This window comes from Lontra canadensis, unplaced genomic scaffold (assembly GCF_010015895.1).
Source record: "Lontra canadensis isolate GAN:19392208 unplaced genomic scaffold, GSC_riverotter_1.0 scaffold43, whole genome shotgun sequence".
Lineage (NCBI taxonomy): Eukaryota > Metazoa > Chordata > Mammalia > Carnivora > Mustelidae > Lontra > Lontra canadensis.
The window spans coordinates 11,759,153-11,772,443 of NW_022631037.1; the positions used below are offsets into that span (position 1 = coordinate 11,759,153).

At 53.4% G+C, this 13,291-nt stretch overlaps 1 protein-coding gene across 5 annotated transcripts in view; it reads left to right on the forward strand.

Annotated features, from left to right (window-relative positions):
* The window catches only part of HOXB3 (homeobox B3), a 41,814-nt gene that overhangs the window by 21,228 nt on the left and 7,295 nt on the right, over positions 1 to 13,291 (forward strand). Inside the window, exon 1 of one of the 5 annotated variants that reach the window (XM_032871364.1) lies at positions 374 to 429. The exons of 3 other annotated variants lie outside the window; for them this stretch is intronic. The gene's annotated coding sequence lies outside the window, so the exon portion shown is untranslated. Of the gene's footprint in view, positions 1 to 373; positions 430 to 5,265; positions 5,318 to 13,291 lie in introns of those variants that run through there. One more of the 5 variants, XM_032871365.1, reaches the window with a different exon arrangement.

Below are 13,291 nucleotides of genomic sequence, written 5' to 3' on the forward strand. Positions count from 1 at the left end.
GGAGGTTAGGGAGCTATAGGTAGGGTAGGTATAGATGGGAACGTGGGAGAGAGGAGGAGAACTCACTACTCTTCCATCGGTGGGTTGGGGGGGAAAACCTATTTTGCAGGAAAATTTCTCCTCCTGAAGGGGAAGGTCACAGTGGTCCTTTGAGCCTGAAATCGAAAGACCCCCTTCCCCCTCCTGGTCACGTGATTCATTAAATAATTAATGCCGAGGTTGCAGAATAGATATGTATTTGTCAGGAAAATCGCAGCCTCGGTCTCCCTGTTTCTGACGTGCAATTCAACTGTCCTTTGAAAAACAAGCCTGTACCCCGAGAAAAAAAAAAGAGACAGGGGGAGAGAGAGGGAGAGAGAGAGAGAAAAAGAGAGGGAGGCAACAATAAAAGAGCCCCGCAGCCGGAGCCACACCACGGGCTGGGGTATTGTAAGTAGAAGGGATTTCTCACTACCTACCGCGTCTTATATGTCCATGTAAATTTATTGTTTGTTATTAATGTTATTGTCGTAAACTGTGACAAATAGCCATCTTCATTTCCTGCCATTTCTCTTCACACGGTGCTCTGTGTGTTTATACCCATTGAGGCATTGCATAGAGATTTTAGGAATATTCCTCTTCTCTCTCTCTCTCTCTCTCTCCCCCTCTCTCTTTCTCTGTCTCTGTCTCTCTCTCTCTCCTCCAACCTTTTTCTTGATTTATAGCAATATGGGTGTCAGCTTCTCGACCGGCATGCCCGCCATTGTGTGTGTGTGTGTGTGTGTGTGTGCGCGCACGCGTCTATGTGTGTTTGTGAGCGAGTTGTGTTGTTTATGGCCATGTCTTCGATAAATCATTTCTCACGGAAAATGATGTGGAAGCTCGGCTATTTCTGCGGCCGGGAGAGACTCGGTCTCGGAGCCACTTCCTCCCTCTCTGCTCTGCTCCCAGGAGCTGGTTATTTCAGACGATTTGCAGTAATATATCAGCAGTTAATATGAAAGCTCTATGGCTGGAGGTCTTAAATTACAGCATCTGTGATTATCAATTAAGGCGAGATTTGTATAAATTTGGTAAACCAGAAATGCCTCATTGGCATATAAACCCAGTCAAAGACCACGACCTAATATAAAAATTATATTTGCAAGCCTGATAGAGCCAACATTCCTGAAGCAGCAGACAGCTCCATTTTTTTTCAGGCGTTCCCTTCCAGGAGTTTGGCTGCTCTGACTCCAGCCCAGGGTAAAGAGCCCAACTCTGAAGGCAGAAGGGGCCTGGGGGTAGGAGAGCGGGAGGCGGAGGGAGAAATGGCTGGAGTTGAAGGCAAAGATTTTTGTCATCCATGGGGGCCAAATTGAAGCAGTGGGAAGGGGGCTGGAAGGATTCAGTTGTAGTACTGAAGTGTCATCTGTAGGATCGATGTACAGTAAGGTGTTGAGAGTGGAGAAAGAGCCCCCCAAATTGGGGGGAGATCATGGGGACAGAGGGTGAAGGGCAGGGAGAGAAGCTGAAAGCCTTGGCTCCCCACCCTCTTGGCTAACAAAACAAGGAAATGAATTCACACCCCAGTAGCCTTCCTTCGACCTCCTGAAACAAAGAAAGTTTCCTCGGCAGTGAGGGACTCTGTGTGTTTGGGGCTAAAGCAGGGAGAAGTTCTCTTAAGTTTCTCTAGAAAAGAAATGCTCCAGGAATCAGGTGGTCCCAGGGAATTGGTAAGGGTTCCAGAACATAGGGTGTGTTCCCTTCCTTAAGTCCCCCTCCAAAGAGGGAGCAAATGGGGTGCAGATTGCGGGGAGGAGAGCGGGTAAATTTCCCCTTGGGTTTCATGTGGGGGTCCCAGTCCCTCCCCATTAGAGAAGAGCTTGATGGTCAAGAGCAAAGCCAGAAGTAGCTTCTGGGGACATTCTACACTGCACCCCCAAAGTTGTGGTGGACAAGGAGAAGAGGGTCACAGCCTTTGCCAAGTACGGTGCAGGCTGCTGGCTTTTCCTTTGCTGGCTGGAGCCCGGCCAAGTGACTTTATAGCCACTATTATCCATGATATTTAACTCTGCCTGCTAGTGTAAACCTTCGAGGAGAAAAATTAGAGCGACAACGTGCCCAGGTGTTAATTATTCATGGCATCAGCCTGGTGGAGTGGCGGTTTAGGCCTCGGTCCTGGATCATCCAGGAGCTCGCTCCCATGTTCGGCTCCAAGGGGCACTGAGCCTTGTTAACACGCAGATTTGTGGGTAGGGGGTGGAGGAAGCCTCCCAGATTGGGAGTCTGGGTTGAAAGGGGTTTACGGAAAAAGAGAAAGAGAGGTCAAGACCCTAGGCTGGGATGGGTGTGGTGTTACCTAGTCTGGATAAATGGAACTGGGGAGAGTGTGAATTCAGGGGCAGCTTTGATGGGACTAGAGAGTGTGGGGAAGAGGGAAGGTGCTGGGGAAAGCAGACTTGAGGGATGGGGGCTCCAGCCCTTCAGGCCTCCCTCTTTCAGTGTTGGAGAATCCCACACACACTCAGTGTGAGAGACAGTGTGAGAGGCGAGTATGTATTTCTCCCTTACCTGGGAAGTTGTGTGGGGGGGACGTAAATGTGGGTAGGCGGACTTCACCCCCAAAGCAGCATTCCAGAACTTAGGCCAAAGTCTTAGAGTCCCTAAGAAAGGGGGGAAGGATTACCTCTTCCTGGGAGAGGAGGAGGGACACGGGGAGAAGGAAGAGGGTAGACCCATGTTTTATTAGCTTCTGAATTCAGCATGTTTTGGAGGATGAGAAACAAAAGAGGAAAGCTGAAGGATTTGCTCTCTGGGACAGGTCAGAACTAGGGGTGTGAGCTGGGAACCAGTCCTACAGGCCTGTAGTCCTACAAGGCCATAGTTGGCGACCCATGTGTTACCAACTATGCCTCCTTCTCTGTCTTCCCTTGTCCTGCTGCCTTTGCCTGTGACAGGGAGGTCTGATCCCCCCTCTTTTCCTCTTCATTCTCTCAGCCTCCTTCAGGTCTTTGTCTCTTCTGGCCCTGGGGATACCCTCTCCCCTTTCCTTTCCCCAACTCGCACTCAGAGTCTTCCCCCCGGAGAAAAAAGCGGGGAGAACCTCCCTCCCCACCATTATCTTTTAGTTGCTGGCTCCTTGCAGAATCTCTCTGTGTAAGGCCTGATGCCCTCTATCCAGGGATATAGGCCTGCTCTCAAGTCAGCAAGTTTGGAAAGAATATATATATATATATTTGGTTTACTTAGCCATGAAGCACCTGGCTCTTATCTGTTCTGCACATCTGCACCCCATTTGCTTTTGTGCTGTCCAGGGGATGAGGTAGAACGTATTTGGTGGAAGGGGCTTTCGGAAAGCTGCTGAGTCCGTCTTCTGTCCAGACTCTGCCGGTGTCCTTCTTTAGTAATGATAGTGTTTATCCCCATGCCTTTCAGAAGCCAGGCTGCCAATGCTTTAGCCATCAGAAGAATTGGATAAAAAGATGAGGAGAGAGAGGGGATGAAGGAAAAAGGGAGGGCCCCAGAGAGAGAACAAGCAGCAGGATCCTTTTCTGAGGGGAGAAGTTAAGGCAGAGCCCAAGAAGATGACAGGGAGAATAAAGACAAAGGCTGGTCAGAGCGTCCGGGAGGCTGTCCTGGGACAAGGAACCCCACAACTTGGATGGACACACACACACACACACACACACACAGAGTTAAGTGAGAAGGAGGGAACTAGAAAAGAAACCACTCACTTTGCCCCCTTCTTTGTAGAAGAGAATGTGTTTGTGATGGAAGGATGTGTTTTCCCTGCAGATGAAAGAGCCCTGAGGCCAAGGGCTCCACATTGCCCCAAGGAGAGGAGCAGCCTAGTAAGTGAGCCCAGAAGTGATTTCTGGAGATACTGCTAAGTCTTTCACCGGCTCAGTTCAAACTCACAGAAGACAGAGAAGCAGAGTATGAGAAGACAAAGAGGCCATGCGAAAGGGACAGAAACAACGAGATGGTTAGAAAAGGCAGAGGGGGAGAGAGAGAGGGAGGGAGGGAGAGAGAGAAAGAGAAAGAGAAAGAGAGGGAGAGACAGAAGAGAGAGACATGTTGAAAGAGCCCAATCGCTTGGGGAGGGCAGGCATGTGGAGGGGTCTGGAAGCTCCTGGAGACTCTGTGCTTTCTTTCCAGGCAGTTGCCCACAGCCCGAGGCTGACCCAGAAGGAACTGCCCCTAGAGTAGGCCCTTAGTCGGGGGTGCTAAATCAGGTGTGAGGCAGCTGGGGTAGGAACCCAAGTGTCAGGGAATGGCTAAGACTGTCCTAGCGGGGCAGTCTCCTCTTTCATGGACTACCTTCAGTAACTTAATGGCTGGAATCTCCCAAAATTCCACACGGGTGGTGGGGTGGTGGTGGTGGTGTTTGGGGTCAGGCGCTCACACGTGGACCCCAAATCCTTCCTTGGCCTCCCTTCCCCTGGCCGGTTTGATCTCTTCTTTCTCTCTTTAGGGGGAGGGAGAAGAAGTCGGTCTGCCAGCCGCCTAAGAACTTTCCCTTTCACCTCCAATCCACATCTCCTCCCTTGAAGCCCCAGCAGGAACAAACGGATGCTACCCTTACTAATCTCCTCCCTCCCCCATCTTTCAGGAAAAGAAAAGGAAAAAGGGAAAGAAAGTTCCTACCAGCCTAAGCTGCTTTAGAAAACTCCAGGGAACCTGGAAAATGCAAACCTTCTCGCTTCTCCCATCCGTCCCTTTCCCCCCGACCCCCGCGCCCCTGCTGTCTCCCTCCACTGCGCACCCCCACCCCCATCCTCCCGTCCCGTCCTGCCCAGAACTCTCTCTCTTCCCCTCCCTTCTCCGCTGGGCCGGACATATGGAACCCATTTCGCTGGTGACATTGAAGAGCGGCCCGTGCGCCCGCCTTCCGCCATGGCGCCCCCGGCGCCCCCCGCGCCTCGCCGTGCCCCCTGTCATTCGCGGCTCCTCTCGCCCGGCAGTTCGGCCCGCTCTCGCAGCCCCGATCCGGCTGCGTGCCAGGCGCGCCCGGCCGCCCGCGGGCGGTAGCCGAGGGAGCGCTCCGGCTTCTCCCGCCCGGGACCCCGAGCGCCCCGAGCGCAGCCTCCGCGCGCGCTTCGCTGCCCCGCGGCCTCTAGGGCCGAACAAAGCCGGGGGCGGGGGCTGGGGCAGGGGCGGGGAGGGGGCGAGCGCTTCCGGGCCTCTCCCCGCGCCGCCCGCCGCTCCAGGGCCCGCTGGGGTCTGCACGAGCGCGATGCGGCGGGCTGCGGCCGGGGCGCCCCCGCTGGGGCCCAGGGACCCGGGCCTGGCAGTCGGCTCCCGCGCGCCCGCTGCTCCTGGCTGCCGGCGGCCTGCGCCCTAGCGGGAGTCCGCACAGGTAAGTGGGAGCGCGTAGCCCGGCGGCCGGGATCCCGCGAAGGGTGTGTGGGGGCGGTGGGGGGTAGGTACGTGTGTGTAGGGGGAGGCCGAGTCCCCAGCCCCCAAGTCTCTCTCCTGGGTCAGGAAAGAGGCCGGATCCCAATCGTGGAAGACAAAGATGGGAGCACCTTAAAGAGGCCGGTGGGTGCTGAGGGGATAGAGGGATCCGGGTGTGCGGGGCAATGTGGAGGTATGTGGGGTTGCACGGCCCCCCCCACCCCGTGTGTGGACAGGAACCGGGTTAGGGGGTGGAGGAGCTTTCTGGCTCAGGAAGGGTGTTGGAGGCTCTGGAGGGTTTTCCAGGGGAACTGGAATCTGTGCGTTATGAAGGAAATGCGGGGGCATCTCCTGGGGTTGGGGGGACAGCTGGGCCCTGCTCCCACAGTCCAGCTGTCACCATGGTGAGCCTTTTAGCACCTTGCGGGTTATTTGAAGCTGAAACTACAAGGGTTGCGGTGAGGCCGGGTGTTAAACTGAGAAGGTAGGAGAGGGGGTGATTTATGGCTTCAGAGAAGCTATGTTTACTCCCAGACTGCTCTGGAAACCAAAAACCAAACAGAGCAGAGGCGGGAGGAGCCCCTCTCCTAGGAGTGGGAGGCGATGCCAGCTTCATTCGCTGGGATTTATTTTCCCAGATGTGGGGAGATGGTGGGAACTGTCCCTTTGCAGGGGCAGGATGTGGTGGGTCTGTATGATGTATAAGGATAGTGTGCAAGCATGCACACGTGGAGGTGTGTTTGTGTGTTGTGTGAGAGCGTTAGCACGCAGGGGTACACGTGTGCTCAGGCTGGGGTCCATGGGGGTGCAGCGTCGCTTTGTGAGTGGGCACACGGGGCTGGGAGAGAGGCTCGGTGTTCTCTGGTCCTGGTCGTCTGTAATGTGGTAGTTTAAACACATTTTGCTGCCCTGTGCCCTCACCATGGGGTGGTGCTGGTCCGGAATGTGCTTTCTTTCCGCCCACAGCCATGTGCAGACAGCCCACTTGGACTGGTCCCTCGCCCCTCTGGGCCATGTGCATGGGCTGCCTGATCTTCACTTTGAACCTTTAACTTTGCCATGGGAGGCTAAGGAATTAGTGAGTGTGGCTGCGTGGGAAGGAGAGGAGAAGAGGAGAAAAAGGCCCGGGGTGGTAGCAGAGCTCAGCGGTGTGACCCTGGGCCTTGGCAGGCATGGGTTCCACCATCACTGCTCTAATTTTTCCCAAAGTCTCTGCTTGGGAAGGGGCAAGTGAGCACAAAGGGGAACAGAGCAAAAGAGCCATGCAGGATGCTGGGGGGTGGGGAGAGAAATATTTTGACCCCAGATAGTTATTTCCTCAGGCCAATTGGTGGCTCTTGCATTTCTGTCTAGAAGCCTGGCTTTGCCTAGAAATTGTTTTGCATTAAATTTTCTCAGCCGCAGAATTATCTTTCCTCGCCTCCAGCTAAACTTGCATTTTTCCACCAGACACTTGGGCCCCGCACCAATGAAATCTGAGAGGAAGCGGCTGGGCCCTAAGTGGCTGTAATTTAATTGATTTTATCATAAATCATCAACTTGATGAAGAACCCGAGGTTTCAGTGAAGTAAATTGATATTAATGGGAGTTTCTTGAAATGCAAACTCGCTGCATTGTTGGGGCATCTTGAACTGAGGAGGTGGATTTCATGTGTCCCGGGAGCAGAGAGCCTGGACCTGGAGCTCACAGAGCATTAGGGGGTAGGAAAAGCGAGCTTTGAGGGGGAGCTGCAAGCAGACTGATTTCTGTAGGGGGAGCAAGGCAGAGAATGGAACTTTCTTGGGGAGGGAGCAGAGTCTGACTCTGAAACCTTCCTTCTGGCCATTTTGGGAATGCTGGTCTCCAACTGGGGGAAGGCAGCTGGGGAGGCTGGTAGGTGTGTGGGCAGAGTTGGGGGTCGGGTGAGAAGGCCAGGCTGGTACAATGGGTGCATTGACTCCTGGTTAAAAATTGCCAGGTCAAAGCCTTCCTCCTCTAATTATACAAATTAATTATTTACTGCTCAGGTTGCTGTGTCCAAAAATAGCACTTTTGATTTGGTGACGGAGATAGAGAACATCCCCCCCCCATACACACACACACACGCACATACACAGAGTGGTGGTAAAAACCAGTGTATGAGCCTTGGTGGGGGCAAGGAGGACCAGGCGTGGGGTTGGTGCTCAGCAGTGGGGGTATAAACATTTAATTACAAGAAATAATACTCTGCTTTTGGCAGAGGTGGTGCCCTTTATTGTCCAAACTCAGAGATTATATTGTCGCTCACTTTTACATGAGCACACAGAGAACCACAAGCTGTCAGTCCAAAAAGGGACCTGAGAAATCATTTAGACCAACCCCTCCCCCTCCATGTACATGCTCTAGCTTTACAGAGGGGACACTGAGGCCCAAGGAGTTCACTGCTTCAGATCACACAGCCAATCTGGAATGCCTAGAATCCAAGCCTCCGGACTGCTGAGCCTATGGACTTGAGACAAATCACTCTCTGGCTGTGAGCCTCAGTTTCCCTGTCTGTAACAATGGCAGGGGTTGGAGAGGACAGTGTCTGAGTTTCTCCCTAGGTCTGACCTTGGGAAACTCTAGTGCTTGGGAGAAGCTCTCCTGTGTGTCCTGGAGTTTTCTTTCTTTCTTTCTTTCTTTTTTTAAGATTTTATTTATTTATTTGACAGACAGAACACAAGTAGGCGGGGCGGGGGGGAAGCAGGCTCCCTGCTGAGCAGAGAGCCCGATGTGGGATGTGGGGCTCCATCCCGGGACCCTGGGATCATGACCTGAGTTGAAGGCAGAGGCTATAACCCACAGACCCACCCAGGTGCCCCGTGTCCTGGAATTCTGAGTGTATCTAGGCATAGAAGTTACTGCATGCTTGTTTGCAAATATTCAGGGAATTTGTACGTGCCTAGAGCAGAGGATGGTTACTCTGACTGGCTCTAGGAAATCTGTTAGAATCTGGACCATTCCTCCTCTTGAAGGTGTCTTTATTCTCAGCAGAGAAGCCCAGGCTGAGAGCAATTGAGTTAGAAGTCAGTGGAGAGGGGCCAGCTAGTTGGTTTGGACTGGGATTGGCATTTGGGGGCGGGTGTGCTAAGGAAAGGGGGAGTTCCCCCTCACAGAGGAAGGCATTTTCCTTGCCAGGCGCTGGGCTGAGGCTGGAGTTGTCCAGATTTCATTTTTTGAAATTCTTCCTCCTCCAGCCCAGGGACTGAATTGTGGTTTCAGAATTTGGATTCTGTAATGGTGGGCCACTGCCTGTCTCCCAGCCACACCCTGACCCCAGGGTCTTTGGGCCCTCTCTTTTTGGGAGAGGACACACACAGGGTGGCACAGACTGTAGGTGTCTCCCAAGGGCAGCCAAGTCAGGAGGCCTATGAGGTAGGTGACCCCCACCCTACTTTTGCCCTTGTTTTAATCTCTTTTCCCAACTGGAAGTAGATAAAATTCGAAAGAAGTGGGGGCTTCTCCAAAGTTGCGTGGTTGTGAGAGGGAGATTTCTTGTAGGGTCAGGGATATGGGAGGCCACTAGGGGACCAGAGGTTTCCAGACTGCCTTGGGAAGTGTGGTCAGGTACATGAGTTCTGGTGGGGGAGTGGGAAGAGATGGGCACAACTTCATCTTTGGGGTTCTGGAAATCAGAGTCTCTGTTTTGAGGGGGGGGGAAGACACCCAAAGGACTAGCAAGTCCACACTTTGGCCCTATCCCATTCTGACTCTAGGGTTTTATATTTGGAGGCAATTTGGAAGGCCTTTCGCTGATTGGTCATTAATCCGGTGAGTTATTGTCTGCTAAACAGAGGTCACTGGGAGAGAGACTGCAATCTGTCAGGAGAGACCTGCCCAGTCACTCGCAGTAGGCCGGGCCCCTGTTCCTCTCTTGCCTGCTTCTCCTTCCCTTCCCCAGCCACCCACCTCCTCCCCAAGCTGGCCAAGATTCGCTCCTTCTCCTCTTGCCGTCTCCAGTCTGCCCACCTTTGTCTCCAGGACGCCCGGGTGGGGTGTGCCAGGCCGGGGCTGAGCTGAGTCTAGACGCTGCCGGCCCCAGATTCAGAACCGGTTCAAGCGCCAACCAGGCGCCCGCCTACCCCTGACTCCGGACTTGGCCCGCGGCGCCACCGCCCGCTCGGTCAGCGCATCCAGGCGGCCTCTGTGGTCCCCGAGAGACACTTAGCGAACCCTCGTGGCTGCCCTGTTTTTTTCCCCCGCTTCCCTCCCGCGCCCCTCCACTTCGAGTGGGGGGAGAACAGAGCTTGCATTTTTCTCCTCCAACCGTGGCGGCCTCCCTCTCTCTTCTTTCGATCCCCGCTTCCGCTGAGCCGGGTCTACGCGGGCCTCCGTGGGCCGCATGGAACCTTCTCCTTCCCGCTTCCCCTTTGTTTCCTCCCGCGTCTTAGAGAGGTGGGGGTTGGGAGTCCAGATACCAAGAGTCATCTTCATTAGCAATTTAATTTTACAACCGCCAGCTTTGAAATCTTTATTAATATGCAAGCAGAGATGGACGTTCCGGTGCGTGTGTGAACTCCACACGGCTCCGCAGCCGCCACAAAGTTGGGCGGTGAAGCCGGAAAAGTGTGGGGCCCGGAACCCAGACAGGACTAGGAAGAAACAGCTCTCTAATCGCCTCGCCCCCTGCTCCCAGGTCCCAGCTGCTCAGTGAGCCGGTGGGTTGGTTGAGCTGGAGGCCAGATCCTTGGTCACCCCAAAGCTGGTATCAGAAATCGATTTTAAAGGAGCCAGCCATTTTGTCCTTATTGATAGGAGAGTTTTCGTTTGCTCTTTGGCGGATTTTTTTTTGGGGGGGGTGGAGAACAGACATGATCCCTCCAAGGCCTGGAAAGGTGGGCAGCCAGGAATGGCTCTAAGAGATTTAACTCTCTCCTTATCCCCTGGTACTGAGTACGCATTAGGAGTGGGGGAGGGGAGTGCTGTAGCGAGTGGGAGGGGGAAAATATGCCCAGAAGGGGGCCATTTTTTCCAAGTTTTACCTTTATTATTAATTTCTGCCTTTGTTAGATTATCCTAAAGTCTCTATCTTAATCTGTTCTCAATTTTTCTTTTTCAATTTCTCTCTCTCTTACACACACACACACACATACCTGGTAAGTTTGCCCAAATTTCCCTACTTGGGTCCAGGAGGAAATTGTTCACTCCTCTCTCTGGTCTGCCCCTAAATCATCACTTCCTTGTCAGGAGTGATAAACTTCTCTTCTCCCTCTTTTTCCAGACTCCAGTCTTCCCTCATAGCTCTGTGATGTCTCCTACTCCAAGTCCCCCTGCCAAGCTCCTCACTGCCCCCGCCTTTGTCCCCTGAAGTTTGAAGGGTCCCAGCCTGCAGCAACAGCTCGGAGGAACTGGGCACCCTCCAAGCTGCCTGTTCTCCCACCCAGCCAGAAATCTCCAAGAGAGGAGGAAAAAAGACAAGAAAGAAACCAGACTGAGACGTAATTTCCTCCCAAGCAGTTCAAATGGGCTCTGTTCTCCAGGATAAATAAGAACCCCCCACTCCTCCTACCGCATTTGGGGGGTGCGTGTCCTCTGATATTTTTCTCCAGGTTAGCTTTCTGGATCCCCAGTCCTCCTTTTCACCCCCACCCCACCGTGCCCCGCGGCTCCTGGCGTTGCCAGAAGGGACCACGATGGGTTGAGGAGACTCTGGGAGAAGAAGGGTCCTCCTCTGTCTTTGGAAAGCTCCTCCAGCCTCCCTCAGCTCAGCTCCAGGCCAGACCCTCAGGCAGCCCAGTCTCACAGGCCTGCAGCTGGCTGGGTGCCCTCTGGGGTTTCTTAATTCCTGGAGGTAATGCTGTGCAGCCCCACAGTGACCAGGTTCTCCTCTTCCCTCAGTTTTGCATGACCTTCTCTAGCTAGTGGTAGCAGCAGCTTAGGAGAGCTGAAGGTCTGAGGTACATTTTTGACTTTCAATTTTGGGGAGTAAGAGAAAAGACCCAAAGGTGCCCTTTCTCTCAGGCCTCCAGAAGCCTCCCTGGGTTGAGTCTCCAACCCACCAGGCCCAAAGCTACAAAGAACCAACATCGCAGGTCTCTAACCAGGGTCTAGAAATCTCAGGACAGGCTCTGTGCAGCCGCGCGCACGAGCGCACACACACACACAAGCAGCCATGATGGCGTTCTTTGAGGGGCCTGGCTTGAGTCGAAACATAGGCTTGGGCTTGGGCATTTAAGATCTCTTCTTGTGACTCCTAAGAAAAATGGTTCCCACCCTCTATCCTCACCACCCCCGCTTCCTTCAGCCACCAGCTCTCTAGGCAGGGGGTAAGGTCCTTGGGACATCACAGTAGGAGTTTCTGCATGTGGTTCCTGTTGCTGGGGGGCAGGGAAGCCGTGGGTCCCACCCACCCCCTGCTCAGCAAGGCCCCAAGAAATTGGCTGCTCCAGCCCATGAAAAAACTGACTTAGCGGGACTGAAAGCTGTAGGGGCAGCAGGAGGCCCGGGGAGCACTCTCTAGGAGAGCAGGACCCTTTCTCAGCTCAAAGCAGAGCTTGTGAGTAGGGTGTGAGGGAAGCTTTGCCAGACAAGGCCACCCTCTCCTGGAGGGGAGACAATAGCTGGAAACATCTCTCACCTTTGTTCTCCCAGTCCCATCTCTTCTGGTGCATCCAGATGGGAGAAGGCAAAAGCCAAGCATTCTAACCAGGAGGTCACAGGGTATTGGCTGGCTCTGTGTACTCGAAGTTAACAGGTTTTCCAAGCTGCCTTTGTAGAAAAGAGACTCTCTGCCTTCTATTTTATCCCCTAAGCCCCGAGTCAGCAGTTAGGCAGAGTTGCAAACACTCCTGCTTTGGGAGATGTCCTGGTCCTCTGTCTCTCCTCCACTGGGAGTGGCCGTTCCCACCCCCGCCCCAAATCTGCAGACACCTACATTCTTGACTCATGGCTCCCTCCTACAGGCCTCCTCGGCTTTTCCTGCCCTTCTCAAACCCACCCTAAGAAAAGTTTAGCTTTTGTAGTCCTCCTCACTTGGGCCAAGAGCCATAAATCTTGCAGAGCTAAGAGAAACAAACAGGTTTGTTCTGAATAATAATAATAACTACCCTCCTTCTCTTCTGCCAGCGCATTTAAGATGAAGCCATTTTGGTAGCTCTTCTCACTTTCTTAGAAGTACAAATGTCCTTATCACCCTTAGCCCCTTCTGCCTATCCGGAGGTGAGAATCTTAACAGAAACTTCTCCGTTAAGTTCTTACAGCCTCTCTATTGCCAGCCGTGTCTGGAGCTCAAGCGAACAGAGTGCTCCTTTTGTCACCCTCCCCTCAACGCCCCCCTCCTGCAAGATGGTCTGGGTTTTTAAAATAATCACTCACCGCTTGTTGTCTGTTCTCAAAAGGTGGGGGGGTTAAAAAAAAAAAGGAAGGTCTGGCTGTCCCCTCTACCGGTTGGAAACTGAGCCTGGAGATTTGCGGGGAGAGAGAAGAAGTAGGGAGGGTGTGGGGGAAGAGAAGAAACAGACTGGGAGACTTGGAGTGGGGGAGCCAGGGCGAGAGGGCGGGAGACCCAGCCACCAGTCCCGGAGGAGTGAAACTACTTTAAAAAAAAAAAAAAAAAAAGGCAGCAAGCCCCAGTGTTGCCACCGCAAATCAACGCAGAGGGGCACCCAGCACCCCCACCCCCCAGGTACCTTGGGTGCCTTTGACTAGGCCTCCCCACCTACTTCTCAGTTAGCATAATGGTTTAACCAGTGGGGTGCGGCGGAGCTGTGAAATCCACGGGCTTTGCCTTGCCTGTGCCCTCCTCTTCCTCCCCCGCCAAAATCTCAATTTAAAAATTTACCTGTTCCTAAAAAACAAAAACAAAACCAAAAATCTCTACCTTCTTTCCTTTCTCACTTTTTTTTTCGGGGGGGGGGGTTAAAAAACGGCCCCCTCCCCCATCACCACCAACACCTTCTTCCCTCCTTATCAGGCATCTAAGCTTGCTAAAGGGGGAGTG